The sequence below is a fragment of the Branchiostoma lanceolatum genome, chromosome 6 (assembly GCF_035083965.1).
Source record: "Branchiostoma lanceolatum isolate klBraLanc5 chromosome 6, klBraLanc5.hap2, whole genome shotgun sequence".
NCBI classification, from domain to species: Eukaryota; Metazoa; Chordata; class Leptocardii; order Amphioxiformes; family Branchiostomatidae; genus Branchiostoma; species Branchiostoma lanceolatum.
The window spans coordinates 11,714,995-11,734,086 of NC_089727.1; the positions used below are offsets into that span (position 1 = coordinate 11,714,995).

The following is a 19,092-nucleotide window of genomic DNA, read 5'->3' on the forward strand; positions in this document are numbered from 1 at the left end:
TTTGGCGGGGAGTTGGCTACCCACAGTTCCATGCGGGAGATGGCGACGTGACCGGTTAGGAAGGGTTGTTTGGTGTTTGGCTGAGGAGTCGGCGTTAACGTTGTTTTTCCCGAGTTCCTCCCGACCAAATCCCGCTTTCTTGGACACGGCTTTTCCTTGGAAGACGTCCTCTTGTAGAATCTTCAAGAGATCTGGACGTTGGATGAATATTTGGCGAGTTTTGATCAGATTCGGACTTGTTAGTCGACACGACCGCACGACACCGAGGACTCACAACACCACCATCCAGGAAACTCGCGTGAAGTGCTCATAAAGCGACTATTTGAGAATCGGCAAGGTTTGTGAAATATTGCTCTTGTTTAAACATACGCCTTGTTAAACCCTCATTGACACAGTAAATGCTTTATTGCAGTTTCGTCGTCAAGTTGAATGAGACATCACGATTCGATTTTGTCCCAGTCTGGAAACCAGGACTCGACTGGCGACTGCGAAATCTTGTCTATCTAAGAAATCTACTCGATGACGAAAGCCATCTTCAAAGTTCCCACGTGCTGCTTTCTTTTTCATTCCCTTTCTTTGCGCCAGCCTAAGGTTGACTTTTCCCGAGCTCGAAAGGTGTTTGTTCTTTAACGGGATGACGACATAATTCATGGCTTGTGTACAGGTAGACATCACGTGAATGTCTTGAAGTGAGATCGTGTGGTGGATGGTGCCCCAGCGGTGTAGGACCGCAGGTCGGCTTGGCGTCCCTTTTGAAATTAATTCCGTAGATAATTCAGCGGTCACATGATCCCGTTGTTCGAGCCCCGCCTAGACCAGAAACGTGTCTGCGTTTGTCGTGTCTCCGCGCGCCAGGCCGGTAGGTCGAATTTTCACAACTCTTTAGCAAACGTGATTCGGCGATTCTCTTTTCGCCCAAGGTAGAATGTAGCAGTGTTCTTTGATTGTTCTAGGATATCGGGGAAAGACAGTGTGTCCACTGTGACCCCGCCGTCTTGCATGAGTTTTTCACGCAGTTGAACAGTAACAGACACTGCACGGTCTTTGGCCACTTCAGACGTCATCAGAATATGGAAGGTTAGACCAGTGTAGACGTCAATCGTTTCTGCTCAGCCGCACTCCCACTCAAAGTCTAACGTTAAATTTCCTCTCCACGTTCGCTTTAGGATATTGTTGGGTATAATGAATTTTCGACATTGAGCCTCACTTTCCTTGAGCACGTTTGTAAATTTCTGGCCTTTTTGTAAGAAGCTATTCTGCATTTTATTTTCAATTCCCCAACACTGTTTTTGCAAGGCTAGATCTATGTTCCCTACTGTATTTTTTTTTTAGTTTTGTAAATTGTTATTGCCGCAATGTCTGTCATCAATTATTCCTTTGAAATGAAAATGCACCTTTAGATCTTAAAAGCTGAAATGATTTCCTTTGCCTTTGGTAATCTCATGATGCCCTCTATGGCATAAACACCTTCAAGCTATTTTGGCAGTCTTTGTATATTGTACCGTATGGTCCATTGGGATTTTTAGATATAAGTGAGAAAGGCATGAAGATCCCCTTGGTAATTTGTTTTTTGAGGTCAGTGCTAGGACACTGATTCTATCAACTTGATGATGCATGTCAATGACAAAATGGCATTAGGCTTGTTGGTTTCTCACCTGACCAATATTAATTTTGTTCAACTTTTCCGAGCCTTTACAGACATGACTCAGAATGTGTTTTTTTTTATAAAAACCCACAATACTGACATTACTCATTAGCCAGTTTTTTTGCCACATTATATAGTTCCTTGAAATTTCAATGTTGTAAAGGCTTGTTTCAGAATGATTTCCCTTGTTTTTAACAAAGCAGGACTCATTAACGACTGTGCCAGACTATTGTTATGCCTTCTAAAATCATCCTGAGACTCTGCGTTCTACATACATAACATCCTTTTCACCAAGGGAGGATTCGGTCCGTGTGCTTCAGATCCCATATATCATATAACAAATATGGTGACACAAGGGGGAAAAATGACACGGAACTGAAAACATCACATTGTTTTTCCATAGATGGGTTGAATAGAACTGTGTGTGTGAATGTGTAAATAAACCACGTCTTATGTAAGAGCAGGTTCAGTATGGTGAGTACATACCACTTCCAGCAGAACAGAGGTAAAAGCTAAAGCCTTGCAGAAAGAGGTTTCAAAGGTCAGCCCAGCCCCTGCCAATGGCTTATGTGCTGTCGTGTGTCAACAAGCAAGGAAGAGAATGCAGCAGACTTGTACAGTCAAGACATGCTCCTTATTGATTGATATCAAGGAAGTGCTGTTCTCACAAATGATGGGTGGCAAGAAAAAAGTGTAGTGGATCTCAGCTAGCACTGCCATGACTGAACGTCACTCTTTTAGCAATAATAGCACAGTCATCTGGCATCAAAAGGTAGCCCTTAGGCCCACTGCTACCATCTCTTTTGTCCACATGTAATTTGGCAGTCTTTCAAGTTTTACCTATTAGCATAGAATTGACAGCTTTCTTCAAGGGTTGTACTTTTTTGTCACAGACAAAATGTCAGCTACTAGTACCACAGTCTGTGCACTGCAAGGGAGGCCAACACACTTTGAGGAGACACAGGTAACCATCAACATGTTGGGTTGCCTTGTGATTTATTTATTTTTTTTGTAAATTGCAAGAAGACCCATGGCTCATCCTCGCACTTAATTATGATAAATGGTTAAAATACCTTAAAAGTGATCCAGGTATACTACAATGTCAATGCCTTTAAGATATTCCTTGGACGTATTCCAATGGCTGTTCAGTGGAATTGATTGATTAATTGATGCGTTTCTTTGCATTCTCATTCTGGGTCACAGGAGCTGGAGGCTATAGCATAGGCACAAAAACCTGTCTGTTGTTGGGATCTTTGGGTGACTGAAACACTGTGGTAAATTCAGGTCAGGGCCAGTACAGGACTACTGCTAGATAAGTCTGGTTCACATAAAGACCACAGCTGGAGAGAAAACTGCAATTTTTTGTCTGTTCTCTGACAATCTCTGTGCATGTATTTCTATGTTCTGCTTTTCTAAATCTCAGTTGCAAAATTGAAATTTGTCTCTACAAGAGTACTTATCTTCTAGGGCAAAAGCAACATCCTTGTGATTGCTGAATATGGAAGCCATTGCTGAAACAAAAGGTGTTCTGTCAAGGTAAAGCCTTCTTGCTAAAGCAGAAAGGAAATTCTGAAGGTGCTTCCTTGAAATATCATTATGATTCACTTCCTGCCATCGGTCACGCAGCCAAACCCTGGAAATGACACACAGAAACAGAGGCCTAAATGAAACTCTTTTCTGGCTCTAAGTGTCCTTTGCTTAAATGCCTTTACATCCTATGATATATCTCCTTGAATATTTCATGAAGTCGAGGACCTTGTCTTTACTTAGGAGCCCAGATTGTTGCATGATTTCACCTATAGGAACATGCTTTGTTGCATGCACCAAGCGTTGAACTCCTGTGTCCATGAGATTACTATTCATTCATTGATTTCCCCAAAGTAAGGGCACAGGGAATGATATAGCCAAGCAGTGGGCTTTTTATGCCTCAGTGTTGTGGAAGCAAAAAATTGTCTGGAAAGGGATATGTGTGCAATGTGCCCTAACATTGTTGTGATCGGATGGTACAAGGTATGTTAAATATAGCTCTGTTTGTAAAGTCTGGCTGGTGGTGTATTATTGGCAGCCATGCCGTTTGTCATCCTCAAATTCTGGTTGGAATAATTTTCACCCATCACTGATCTGTCTTGCAATACTGCTTGACAGTTACCTATTGAGTACACATTCTGGGGAAGGTTCCAGTATGTTAGCTCTCAGAAATCTTTATTAAGCGTAAGATGCAGACTGAAAGCTGTTCATTCCAACCATTCATGGTCAGTTCCTGGTACTTTCACTGCTCTCGTATATACGTAATAAAGATGCCTTACAATGTTACTTCAGCCTTTATGGAGAGGATGAGGGTGTGTGTCAAAAGGTCTTTTAGTTTCATCGAACACTGTTAGCATTAGGACTTTCTACCCGTAAAAGCAGATAACGTCAATAATTTCCATTTCACTCACTTAGATGGCATGAGAACTTAGCTCTTATAACTATGGAACATTTCTTTAATATGAGATCAATCTGTTGGTTATTTTGTCTTGATTGGTGAGAGATTTTGGAATTGTTAGTATGGTTTGTGCGTGCATATACAATGTCTGTATTGATCTGTCTGAGGTCCTCCACGCTCAGTCCCCTAATGTCTCACGGTGATCTTTCCTCGGTGATAAATGCATCATGATTTTAATCCATGTGAGCAAAAAGCTTCTAAAGGACGACACCACTATATAGATATGTACACTAAATAAATGACAAGTGGGATGATCTGCAAGAAATAACTTGCTATCCCAAGCTGTTTGCTGGGCTTTGTACAAAGAGCTTAATAGGAAGAGCATTGGCACTGTGGCTATGAAAACGTTGAGACAGACCTGGTTTTAGGATAATAGATGATTGCAGGAAGCATGCCTTGGTTGTTGAGTACTAACATGGTCGGTTCAAAAGTATTTCTCCGGGAGGCATAAGCCCCTGTGGGATACTCTAAATATTTGACAAGTGAATATATCATGGTAGCAGTTACATGTATTCAGCACAAAACGGGTGTTCCAAACCCAACAGGGTAATGGAAAAACAGCCTGATGTTCCAAGGGTTTGTCCAGCTGTGTCTTTTCTCTTTGCCTCAGATATGGTGGCAGAATCCACGGAGACCTCAGCCTTGATAGTTCACAGCAGTTGCTGTTTATGTTTGTAACAGCTAAGAACATCATTGTTGACCAGTGTGTTCTGCATAAAAAATCACTAATAATGACATATGGGAATTCTGCTGTGTTGAGTTCTTGACTGGGTATGCGGTACATGGATTTCTTGCATCAGTAATGTAGGCAATCCTTCTGTAATGTTATACAAATGACTGTGATAAGTGTGGGTAGAAAAAGACTAGTCATTGAGATTGAGTACTTGTTTGGTTCATACCCCAAGGTCGTGGCCCAGCTATCAAGGTCAGTCATGACCTAGCCTCTTGCTAAGCTAGGGTCTGGCTGCCATCTCTGTCACCCTTAGTCATGGGAGATTGACATGAACAAAATACTCCCAACGCTTCCTCATCACTAAACATTATCAACCAGATCCCAATTAGCCAATACAGCCTTCTGTTCCCCATAGTTATATCTCCACAAAGCCAACCCTGGATGCTCAAAGTTCATGTTTCCATTTTATGGCTAAAGATATAAATGCGTATATCCCTTTGTAAAATCCTTTTAATGGTTATCTGTTGTAGGTCCTTATTGGAAATGTATATGGCCTACCGTCAATGGTACATTAGGAAAATTTTCTTCACCTATGCTTATGCCGAGTTATGGCTTCATACAACTATATTAACTGACATGCATATTTGTAGTCTATAGTTGATTTAAAGCTTCTCATTGAATAACGCCAAAGAAATGGTGTGGAATACTAGTAGTGTAAAGGCCTGGACTGTTTTTGTGATAAAGTAAAGAGAAGAGGATACAAAGACTGAGGTTAACCAAAGACAAGGCAGGTCCACTTAGGTTGCTGTGTGTTTACTCAGTATATCTACGGTGTTTGTCCACCAGTCACATGATCAGATAGAATTACTGAGCCAGCAGTAGACATTGATTGTTACATGATATGTCTGACCAGAAGGGAGAAAATGGAGGGTGCTTTATGCCAAAAAGAAATGTGTTGCCACAGACGTAAATTTGAGCCAAAAAGCTGTTGGCCTTTAAAGATACACCTGAATGGAGCTATTTTAAAAGACCATGGTGTTTCACTTTGTTTGTTCTTATGGCTGACATTCAAATTATTATAGAGTCAATTCCACGTTACCGAGAGGGTGTTTGTTGCCTTTTGTTCTAACATTTACAAAACCTTTGTAACAATCTATGTGAGATAAGTAACTGTTAAGAACAATTTCCAACATTCATTTGATGTTCTAAATATTTTCTGCTGTGTTCCAACAGGTTAAGCAAATTTCCAACATTGAACACATTATTTGTATTAGTTTCTAAACTGTTGCAACATAGATTGATCATTTGTTTGAACATGTTCCAACATTCTACAAATATGATATAACTGGGTCAGTGGGCTGGGAACAGGGCATTTCACACATCCCTTCAAAGTATAGGGGATTAGGCCTAGGTGCCATGCATAGACACCTAAAGACAAAAGAGTTGCCAGTGTCCAGACGTGAAATCTAAAAATATACAGAGGCAGACAATAGAGCGTGATTAGCACCTACTTTTATGGGGGCAATAACCCAAATGTACCATTTTGAGAATGATGCAAAATGTTGGAACATGTTCCAACAGTAGAACAATCACACAGAAGTTTGAAAACTGTTCTAAATAAAGAGATATTTGTATAAATACTTTCATGATATTTCCAAAATATAGAGATGAGTTCAAACATGTTCAAACTTTCATTTCTAATTGTTTGAACAGTCTGGAATTACTTTGACTGAAATAGTCTTTTCTCTAAAATTGTTCAAACTTATTAGCAATATCATCTGAAAACCCTCTCGGTGACATGGAATTGACTCTAAGTCTTAACCATTTTGAATTATTTTTCTGCCTCTCAAATTAAAGTTTCAGAATTCCCCAAATTCATCAGGGTTTTGCCAGCCTTTGATTTCAGCAGACTATTTTCAAAAATCAACTTTCCACATAAGATCTTTAAGGACTGAAGGCAACAGAAGAAAGAGAAGTACATGTTGCCCTTAAATTCAAACCATTTACCAAAGAATCTGCCTCTCCGCCCAGGCCTCATTATTTAAGCTATGAAAATGGAGGTCTTCAGACAATAGAGTGTGCTGATATGGCTGGACCAGTTGTCCCTGATTTATCCCCTAAGGCCACCTACCAACAGGGGACCTTTCAGGGTTTTTAACCACTTAGCAGACATTAAAGAACACACTTGCACTGTAGATCTCCCTGGTGAAACCATTTAGATCAAGAAAAAATGTGGTTTTCATGTCCTTTGTTGAAAATTAGGCATTGTCAAGAATGTTTGGAATCAGCTGTCCGTGAGGTAGTTATTTACTAAGGTAGAAGCAAGTAGAAGCCAGATCCCTCCTAATTCATGTTATGCTGATAGAATTGGAGGCAGATTTATATCCACAGTAATGTGTTAAAACATCAACTACATAAGCCCCGTCCACCATTATATAAACTTACAGCAACGTCACACCGGTACAAAACTGTAAACACACAAAGGGCAGATCCTGTTCAGCAAGAAGATATTGTTTTTCTGTTAGGTATAGATCAATACACACCTTCCAGGGAATTGTAACTGCAACCTTTAAAGGGCCACATAAGAGCCGTTTAGTCAGAAGTGTCATAGAAAAATTGGGACAGCACTTTTTGATCAAACATAAAGAAAATCTTAACGAATGGCAGAGTCATCAAACCCTTATCTGCTTGCAGTGATAAACTAAACACCCATGGTTTGGCAACATGCCAGAACTATGCCTAAAATGGTTCTAAGGGCAAAGCTCACATGGATGGCAAGCCTTCGGTCATTGTGTGCAATAAGTTATGAGGAAAGATTCTAATCTATATCTGGTAGGGGATGATAAAGGTGTGCCTTCGGTGAAGTGAAAAATGGCATGTTGACTGATCATTTTTCTTCTTTTACTTTTAGATCTTGCCATATGTTACTTATTTGATACCCAGGGCTTTCCCCCATGTGGGCCTTACCGTAATGTGAAAGGTTTCAAGGTTTCTCAGCAATGTCTCATTATTTTCCGCTTGTCAAATGCAATCCTCTCCATGTATTCCTTTGCACATATCACCGCCAATGTTGCTTCTTGTCTTTCATGTCTTTTGACATTCACACTGGGCTGACCTTGCCAGCGCTAAAATGCCTTCCCCATCCAAGTCACATGACCCACCCTGGCATTTTACATATGCATGGCCTGATTGGAGTGTTTGCAAAGGGAGGGTACTCACACATGTACATAAAAGGGATCAGCCCTCGTTATTGCAGTAAGATCTCTACTGATGCCCTGGACCCATGTAACATTGGGTGCTAAAATTCCAGGTGTGCCCAGTCCTGAAGTTAACTGCTGTGTACTTGTAACTGGCAAGAGGTGATGAACTCATGAAGTGGACATTTGTCAGAATGACTCAGATGGTGTTTTTACAGTCGCAGAAGGTTAAAAACAGCATTTATATGCAATAAACCTGAAGTACAAGTAGTTGCATAATCACTATAAGAATGGGTATCACCTTAAGGGGAAGAGAGAAGAAAGGACTCATTCCCATTTCTCCACAGAATTTTTTTCAAAGCTTCCCATAGGATATACTAAAGGCTATAGAAATTCAGTCTGTAGCTTCTTGCTTCTTGGTAAATGGCAAGCTTGCATAATACTATTCTTATAGAACTACCAAGTCTATGATAATGGCTCATCCTGGTCTTTGGTGCCAAGTGTTCAAATGTACATACTAGTAGTCTACAAGGGTTTCTCCATTCTAAAGGATGTTTACCAGACCCAGGAAAATTCAACACATCTGGGTCGCATTATTCTGGCAACACTGTCTTTGCTAATTCCATCAAGAGACATATAAAGAATAATGTTTTTCAGACCATGTAAGGTATCTACAGTGTATTTCATTATTTCTTCTGTCCCTTGGGCTTTCACAACAGTCTGTGGTTTGTCACCTGTGTAAATGACACCATAGGATAACATGGAGTCAAAATTCCAAGACGTTTTGAGAAGAGGTGCACTGCATTGGAAGGGAAAAACCAACATGTCTGTCTACTAGTATTTAAAAGGTATGAAGTTTAATTTAAAAAATTGCAGAGCCTAGTATGAGGATTACCCACATGATAGACATTCAAAAGAGATTATTTTTTGCATGGTTCAAGCTAGGAGATGAAGATGTTTTGACTTGTCTTTAAAACGCAGCATATAGCCTTTCTTCCCTTTGTACATGACATATATGGATTACACACCATTTGAAAGCTCTCTGTGAATCATTCTATCTATCAAGGCAATCAAAAAGATATCATGTATTTGCGGCTTTATTTATTGATGGGTGTCTACTGCTCCTTGTCCATGAACCTATTCTGCTCCTAGTCCTTATATTTCTCTACTGGCCTGATTTGGATGCATAAGTTAAAGTTATGCCACAAGTGTGTAGATATCCTCAGAGTATGTCCAATTTATCTGCTTCTTTGATGGCACATGTGTATGCTACCTTCAACGCCCTGTTTGGTACTGACAGTAACTGGCTCCCTTTATAAATGTTCAATCAAGGAAATGTAGGACAACATGACCATGGGACTGTGTGATACAGTCACAGTGCATTGCATGGAGAGATACTGATGTACATAAACATGCAGTCATTTTGTTTCCTACTTCAAGGCTTACATAGACTGCTTGGTGTGAGTGTTAAATTGTGAATTTCCAAAAGACTTCTACTTAAAAGGACTGTTTTAGTGTTTATAGGGTAGGTACCATGGTTGATTATTGATTTTTTTTCAAAAGTAAGTCCCACTTCTGGTGTATACTGTCTATATGTACGTAGTGTATATTGCAGCATGTGGGAAGGCATTGTTAACTAGAGAATGGCTGTTCAATCATTTACAGGTGACATGGTGTTGACAGAACCTGAAGGTCTGGATCTAAACAGGCACAGAAAATTTGCAGAGATTTTAACCTTCCAGAAACACAAACAGCCCATGTAGCTCATTTAGAATCTTCTGTTCTTATAGCCTGCATTACAACCATACCGAGTAACCGACTGCTAAATGCTTTCCCCATGACTTTCCCTAAAGAAGTTGTTTTGTTTGTGCAGACAACACAATTAAGGGCCTACATTATTCAGAGTGTGTTCATTGTGTTGCTAATTGGTCATACTTTGGCTCCATCGAAATGGAAAACCTTTTTAACAACCCATGCATCATTTTCTAAAGGCTGGGAGATGATGCCCTTGAATTCTATATGATTAGGCAGTCCATGACTTTGGCTAATGACTATTAGCAATACTGGCTGGCTTCCACAGGAGAGTGTATTTGATAATACAAAAAACAGAGTTGCATGTCTTCTAGGCTTTAAGGTCCTTTGACAGTTAGAAAGCCTGGTTATCTCTTGAAAGCATAGCAGATATGGCAAGAGCTGCTACAACATGTACAAGTACGCAACAGCTATTTTAAGTCTTTCCATTTTTAATCTAAATTATGAACTAAAGCTATCACATGTGCATGCATTGTAAGTAATAAATACTTGCCCCTTTGACACCCATTTTTGTATTTATCATAAGAAGATTTAAGTATTTCCAATTTGTATGAAGATGGCTTGTGTGATCTAAGGAAAGAGCTGCTGCCTTTACTTCAGAGATAATTTCAGAGCGCGGGGGGGGGGGAGTGAATCAATTATTTTTCATCTGACCTCCAGTAGATAAAGCCAATAAATCATGGAGTCTGCACTGCCAGTGTCTAGAGTCACGTCCATTCCTGAAATAAGCTTGCTAATTTTAGCATTCAGAGTTCAACACTGTCCTATAAATTTACCCATAACTGCTTTCCTTGCAAGAATCATTAGTATGTCTATTAAGCTGCATTTCTGTTTCTTGTTAAAATTTCAGAAATTTTAAAGTCAGAAAATATGAGTATGTCAGGCCAAGCCTAAGGACTTTTCTGGTATTGGCCTTTATGAGACACTACTTGATGCAAGGTCAAGCATTGTAAGGTTTTGTGTTGTGCTAGATGATCCAGGGGAAAAGGCAGTTTATGACACTTTCCATTCCCCATGTTTTAGACATCTTGTCTTCACCAAAGATGCCCATTGCATCAGACGCTATTGTCGTTTCTGTTGGCATGCAGTGTCTGGTATTTGCATATTGCCTGAGGATGCAAGCAGAGTGATTGAAGGGAAGTGGACCAATCATAAGCTTGCACATACAAAAAGTATGTAAATAGCTATGATGTCATCTCAACCTGTGGCGGACCCAAACAAAGGGGCCATGCTTAGCTGGGAAAATATGCTGGGGGCACAGTCTGATAGGGAGGACAAATACTGGCACGGTGCCAAAAGGGGTGAGGCCAGCAAAAAAATCTTTGGCTGCGAATGCCTTTAGAACGGCTTCTCTCCATGAAAGAAAGTCATTTTTCATAAACAGATCCAGAGGACAGTCAGTTCCTAATGTGTGAGTATGCCATTCACCACACGGTGTTTATGGTTAAGGTGGAAACTAGGAAGAACTTTGAAGTCTGTCAGGAAGAATTGTCTAAATGGGGAAAAGGGGAGAGGCATGCCAGTGGCTATAATTTATAAAGCTTTCATGCACGTCTTCTTGGCACAGAGACAAAACTGATTTCTGTCCATGTTACTGGTTCATATCGTCATGCTTACCAATATGTCATTCTATTTTCTTCCTCTGGCCTTGGAACAAGCTTAGGGTTGTATTCTTTAGAGTAAAGGTTTTATTTCCTGCTCAAACTCAAGGTTTGGTTCCAACCGGCAGCCTTAGACCAAGCTTAGACCAATCACATTATAATGAAAGGATTCAAAAGGATTTAGTCTTTTTGTTGCCTGCTGCCCTGGAATAGCTTTACTGCAGATACACCATATTGACTCCTTTAAGGTTGTAAATGTTAAAGACAGGTCATAGTCATGACCACCATGGCAGTACCAATTAGCCAGCATTAACAGAAGAAAAGAAACCTGATAACCAAGTGTAAAACTAGACGTGTGAATACAACATCACATATGCCCTTGTGCCCAAGCTTGTGTTTCGCTGCCACTTTATTTGGAGTCTATGATATTGATTTGATGTTAGCTTGAAATGTGAGATCCTTTTTTATGCACTCACATTGCCCAGCCAGTGACATGCCCCGTATTGGGCTCTATACTACATACCTGTGACTTAAGGGGGAATGAATCGATTGTCTGCTAGAAAACAACTTCTTCAAAGTGATTATTGCCCTTAAAAGAAAGGGTTCTGTTGACATCCTTCAGTTGTTAAAGCACCCCCTCAGAAATGGATTGGGAAATTTTAGTACAGGGAGTGTGACTGTTGGCATAGAAATGATTCAGGGCCTGGGTCTGGGCCTCTGTCTTGGATTTAAAACAAATCTCATGAATCCACCTGATTGTGCACCTGTATGATAAACATGTAGATGTTGAATGTTTCCAGTATTACCCAGTTCTCAGACAAAGACAGGCATTAACTATGTTGCTTATGCCATTATTGATCTGTTCCAGGACTGTCAGACACTGAGCACATTCCAGGTAACTAAATCTAGCGTTAGGCAGATTTATCGAAGAGAAGGACGATATCTACATGTGTTTGGTAAATACAAAATTGGTATGATATGCATGAGCAAGAGCAAGATACCTCAACTTGTGCTGCTATGATTTCTCTCTTGAACAGTTCACCTGCTACAGGAAAAGGGTACTTATTTCTTTTTGAAATTATATGTTTATAATGCTGTAAGTTTCTCCTTTGGGGTTCCTTTTTTGTTATTTCCTGTTTCTTTTTCAGCTGATTTTGGTTTGGGATTGGGAAGTAGGGTATCTATGAATGCAAAGGTTTGACGTCAATGAAGAAAGACAGCTAGGCTGGTATGTTGAACTTTAATAGGAACACAGACACCATTGTAAACAGCATGTTTACACGTGAGCCAAGGGAGGGTTTAGTCATAAGGGCAGGGCTTGGACACTCCTGTTCACCAAACAGTGTCAATGTTGTTCCCTTTGTTCTTGAAATGTTGCTTTAGATCTATACTTCTCTAAATTGTCTTATCTAGCATGTGCCGAGGTCAATGGAGTGTGAAATAATTACAGTATGTGGAAGGGTTCTTTCCAGTAGAATAGCCTACTGGTAGGCCAAAGGCCTTGCTGGTGTGATCATGTGATCAGCTCATGAATGTGTCAATCAGGATGGTTGCTTGGTAACGGCTCATGTGACCAAATGAGAATGTGCTATTTGATCCCTGCAGCAGCCCTGCTCTGTTACGTGGTGTTTTATGCTGTATGAAAGTTAGCAGTGCCTTGGGAGGAGCAAGGGACTAGATTATCTATTAGTATTACAGCCTGTAGATTGGCACCTTGGAGAAAAGGATTTAATGATGTGCTGTAGCAAGAATAATGGTATGATATGTATATTTGTTCTTCTTGTCATGGCTTTTATTTTCAAACTTGAAGCTATAAATTCGAGCAGGAAACTTAGGCGTGTCCATGGCTATCATGCTACAGTCAGCTCGATTATTTCTAACTGGAGATATATTGATTTTAGGGCTACAAATAGCCTCTCTCTTAAATAACTGTTTTCATTGTCTAACTCTTTTGCTGAAGGTTTCCCATTGTCTCAGTTCGAGTATTTTTTTAAATATTTGTTTTACTTCATAAAGAATAGTTGTTAAGGAGGTTCTTTTCCTGATTGAACGTATTGAAGTTCATACAGTATATGTATTCGTGGAAGTCACAGGGAGGTGGCCATATTCACCCATCGTCAGTGGCATTCAAGTAAATGTCACAAGGTGGAGGGAAAGCTGTGATTCTTTGCCTTTAATATTCATACCTCTTCACTGAAGGTATTGATAAACGAGCTCTCTCCAACCTCATTTTACTGCATGACTGTGAATGATGATTTGTCTTCCTGTCTGGCCCCCGTTTTAGACTGACGGGTGAGAATGGTGTCTCTGGATTTTCCTTTTAGTCATAGTCATGAAAAGGAGCATGCTTTGTACTGTATGTTTCTACTTATTAGTAACAGATTATGTCAAAGTGTTCTGAATACAGGATGGATGGAGGAAGGCTGATTGCCAAACCTCTGGTATGTGTTAGCCGTATATGACCAGAAAGAACTTCATGGGCTTCATGCATCTATATTAATTTCAACAATTGCATTATTCAACTAGACATGGAATTTTTTTGCCTTAGATTTGGATGCCATTGCATATTTGTATATATATCATAATAATATAGTTTTCTGCATACATCATACATGTGTTATTTCCATTGATAACCACCAATAGACATAAAGACTGTACAGGACCCTAATAATCAGAAGAATTATCTTGGTACATAGAACTACTTGCCTTATAGCACTAAATGTTGATTTAAACAAGAAACTGTTCATCAGACTGCTATCCATGCTATCATGCAGCCATGTTTCACACAAGAGGAAAATGTATTTTTTCTACATTACCATTACATTTTGTAGGTTGTGAATGAGTTGAAACATCCAGCCTTTGATGTACTGCATGACCAACTCACCAAGTAAAACATTTTGACAAAACGTGATTCATATTGAACTAAAGCTATATCTAGACACAGACTAATAACCGCTGTAATGGAGTGGAGCAGTCGTGATAGATGATGTTGGCAGGATGACTCCCAATCGATCAGTCCTGACATACTTCTTTTAATGGATTGCTCTATGGACAGTTTATTTGCAATTACAGACAGAATAGTCATGTTTGAATATAAGCGGCAATGAGATTTCACAATGGTTAGTGCAGCCCTTGCCACTCTGTGAAAATGAGCATTGATTATCCTGAAGGTAAGATAGTGTGAAAGCAGCCAACATCTAATCTGAAACACAGACATCTCTGCTTGTACCATCCCCCACATCACTCAGTTTGTCTTAATTTGTATGGAACATTCTATACCACAAGTTAAGTCAGTTAAACAAAAGACTTTCAGTCTTCCCAGGTTCATGTTATAATATGCCACAAAGGTACCTCCATCATACATAGATTTTACATGCATCTATCTGTCATGACATTGCCTCGGTACCAATGACCTAGCCATGATACTTGTGTCTGTCCTCAAGTCATAGCTTGATAATGTGCAAATTGTTCATGATAGAGTGTAGGAGACATACAGGCTAGGCTGAAGTGAAGATGGCTTTGAGTTTAGAAACACAGAAGAGGAAATGCCTTTCTAAGTCAGGTTTGGATAAGGCTGCCTGTTATTCATTCTCAATCAATAGTCACGAGAAAGAGTGCAACGTCAAGAACTGTTTAAAATAGTGAACAGGAAACAAAGCCTTTTTTCTGAGAAATTAGTATTTTGCATGACTAGTGCGAGATACACACCCTTTTTCGCTATTGCTTGCTTCATGTAGGATTGACTTTAGCTTTAAGTGAATGCCTGAGGCCAATATTGACATTGATTTGTTTCCAAATTACCTTTACCAACGTAAGCATTACGTCTGGCGAAAGAGCCTTACCTGATGTCTATCTCAGAAGGTCATCCACTCTTCTTAGAAACCAGACAACATTTGGTGGTAAAATCCTTTTAACATGCAGCCTTTCTATTAGGTATCCGTTTGGCTCCGACTCTGTATCAGTTATGGGGTTAAGCAGCAGAGAAAAGGTTAAGGTAACCTTGATAATGGTGAATCTTAAGCTACATTGAAAAATACTGCCTTCTTTTGAAACTGCTATGTTCTGCTAAAGCTGGACTAACTCTTAAACCTGTTGTTCGTACCATGATAACAATGGCTTGTGTGCTATGTCCCTTCTTTCTGTCTCTTAATGAATGTGACCATTGAATAGCTACCTGAGCATGAAAATCTTTTATGTATTATATCCAGATTTTTTTGTGCTTCTTGATGTCTACAGGAAATATGAATGATATGAATTTTTTCTAAAGAACGTTTTTTAAAAGATGGAATAAAGTAGACTATCATGCAATTAGGCTGTTTGACTTGTAGACAGAAAATTTTTGCCTTTTTCATGTGCACAGACTTCATAATCTCTGTGGATACCAATACGCCTTCTGTACTTCATTTTCTTGAGGTACCGGAAGCTTATGTGTCTTCAAAACAGTTGCCGTAGACCAGAGGTTGGAGGAAATATTTTGTTTACACCAAGATGTCATGTTGCTGAAGTTATTTTCATCGGTCAAGTCCAGAATGTCAAGGTTTGACCATGAGACCGGCAGCTGAACGTTCTGACGTCAATATTGGATGATACCATCAATCAAACATTTTAAAATTCCCAACAGACAAGCCTAACAAGAAACAAAAGAGCCTGTGAGTTGCAGTAGACTGACAGTACTAGCTACATGTATTAGTGTTTTATTAAATGTGGTCAAAGTCATAGTTTCTTGGCATTAAAAACAAACCAGCTTTGCAACTTGGCCGACGGTGAAATATATGACATTTGAAATCTGATTGAACGTCCATTGCTGATAATTTGGGAACCAGACAGAAAACTAAGGGTGTTTGACTTACCGCACTGTTATTCATAAGACTCAAAGAGGACATCCAGTGGACAAAGAGGACTTGTGGGTGGTTTTCGTGGAAAATCCCTTGGAGTAAGCTTTGTCGTATAGCTCGGTAATGTCAACTTCCTGGCATGACAGCAAGCCTGTAGGATATTTTGACATTGTTGTATTGTAAAGCTGGAGTCACAGACTACCACTACCAGCGGTACGGTATATGAAGGACACTGACAACCACTCAAGATTTGTCAAAATAAAGACAGGCCTTTTAGGGATAAGAGGGTGTCATTGAATAGGGTGTTACACGCTTCGGCTCTTGACCAACTCGGCCCATCAGCCCAACTCATGATCAGCACAATGCCCTTACCCTATGATTCTACTAGTTATAAAAGAGGCATTATCCCTCACTGTCCTAGATGCATGTGAAGAGTCTCATGTGAATAAGAGCTATGTAAATGTGTATGCATCAATGCATGATAGAAAAGCAGCTAGATATAGCATGTACCAAAGTTTTATACCTTTTTTCCTCATAAAGAGACTCCAAAACCCAAAGAAGACAGTCATTTGAAATACTTGTATTGTTGTAGTCTACTAGACACATAGTGGTTAGATCAGTTTCTTTTTTTGAAGAAGCATTTCAGGAATTTAGGACCTGTGCCAAAGTAGTAAAAGTCTGTGAATCATAAGTCAGTCTTTGTACTGATCATGATGCATGCATTGCTCAGTGGTCAGCCTCTCACTCTGTGGACAAGAAGGTCAAGTGCCTAGTGTATTGAAGTGTCTGCAAATCTAAAAAGTCCTGGACATGATTTGATAATTGCTATGAAATAACTTGAAATGACAGCATTTCTGTCAAGCTCTCCAGACATCTATCTTGCAGCTCACGTAGTTTGTATCCAAGATCATATCACGAAAGCTTGACTCTCTTGTGGGATGATGTCAGCAGCGATTGGTTCAATTATTCATCCAACAGGATGTGGGTTATTCCATTGGCTGAATATATACAGCCTGAGGGTTCATGTAACAAAAAGGTCCCTCCATCTGGTATGTAATGTGGTTGGATGTTGCCATCGTGGTAGTGTCTTGTTAATGCCATGCCTAAAGAACAGCATATGATTTACATCTTATTTGCTTTATATATAAGTATTTCCAGTAAAGGTGATACTACAAATTAGGTGTCAAATATCCAAGTGGCTAGGCTAGCAGACTAGAGATCAAGAGGTCACGGGTTCGATTTCTGGCATTCTTGGCTAGACGTTCTGTCCTTGGGAAAGACACTTTCCCCACTCAGGTGTAAAATACAATGTAGATATCTGACTCTGGTCGGAAGGTAAAAGGCATTGGTAGGAGAGGGATGGGCTCTGTCTAGACATAGTGGATTATCAAGACACTGCTCTTATGGCCCCAAAAAAGGCTATGGGACCTTTACCTTTACCCTACCTTATAAATTTCTCAAGAGCTTCATATCATTCTCAGCTATTGAGGAGAGAAAAGCCAAGGGACATATTGTCACATATATAAGATTAATTGTTGCAAATGTGCTGTGATATGGTATCTTAGTTATTAGATGTTATAACTTATAGTATGTATGTGGTAGGAACAGGCAAACCAAATGTTATGGGGCTGCAAACCTGTTTTCTCTCGGAAGAAAGTTTGGAAGTCTCCTGAGAATGCTTTTACATTAGACTGTTTAAGATATTAGACTTTAATTTAGAGTATAACATGTTTGGTTTGCTCTCGTATGTCACTTATTTTCTCAATTTGGTGGTTGTGCTTCAGATTTTACGTAGCTGAAAATGGATGGAGACCAGCCTTTAGACCTGTCCAAGGGTTCGCCCAGTAAGTCAGGCACCCAGCAGACATCTGCAGCAGCCAGCCAAGCGAGGCCCCCACGCCCTGCAGCATATACGCAACCACAGGTGATTATATCTTGGAAGTAATCCCAGAACACCTTGAAGAGTAGGATTGGTAATGACATCTGCTATGTCAATGCTTATTTGATAGACATCTTTTACTCCTCTATAATGATAATGACATCATTTGAACATTTGAGGCAATGGGACACATTGAAAATAACAAAATTATAGATTGAAGGATGACCCAGTTGAAAGAAAAAAGATATGCAAGGTGTGTTACTAATTGAATCAAAGTCTTAACAAATTTGATGAAACAAGTAAGATGAAGTGTTATGTTACAAAAATTGCATTCCAAAATTTGTTTCTGTAGATTTCAATGGCCATGATATGAGAGGACTTCTTGAAAACTTCAGATGAGCCGTTAGTTAGTTGATGGCTAAAGATCATATTGCCCTTTGATGTTGTGCTGTTCAAAGTTGTTCTTCCCATTCCTTTATATTGATATTTTGTACTGTTGTAAAGCAAGTCCTGAATGCAGCAAAATTTTATGTTAACACTAAAAAGATATGGGTGTATTTATTTGGCTCCCTGTTATTGTTGGTTGTTTAAAGTGAGAGGATTTAATCATATTTGTCTGTGTTTGTGTCTCCTCAACAGGTTCCACATCCACATGATAAGCAGTATGGATCCCAACCCACCAGCCACATGTACGGTATGGAGCGGGTCGCACACAGACTACCTGCAAACACCAGACCCATCGGCCCTCACCAACTTCTACGTCATCACAGTCAGCCACAAGGAGGGACCCCTGTGGGGTTTGCTGTCCCAGACAGAAGAGCCCTTGGGATGCCGGGAGTGGATACTAAGGCAGGCGGACCTCCCAATACACACCCTCCGCTGTACAGCACCAGTGCAATGGGCCGGCCGGGCCAAGCTGTTGAGATACTGGACAGTAGGCAACCCTACCATCCCTCCATGCCCAT

General features: G+C 39.9%; 1 long non-coding RNA gene across 1 annotated transcript; it reads left to right on the top strand.

Annotated features, from left to right (window-relative positions):
* Positions 1 to 42: 42 nt before the first annotated feature.
* Positions 43 to 19,092, top strand: LOC136436621 (uncharacterized). Its single transcript, XR_010756061.1, has 3 exons — positions 43 to 337; positions 18,033 to 18,172; positions 18,767 to 19,092. It is a non-coding gene; the product is annotated as an uncharacterized lncRNA (long non-coding RNA).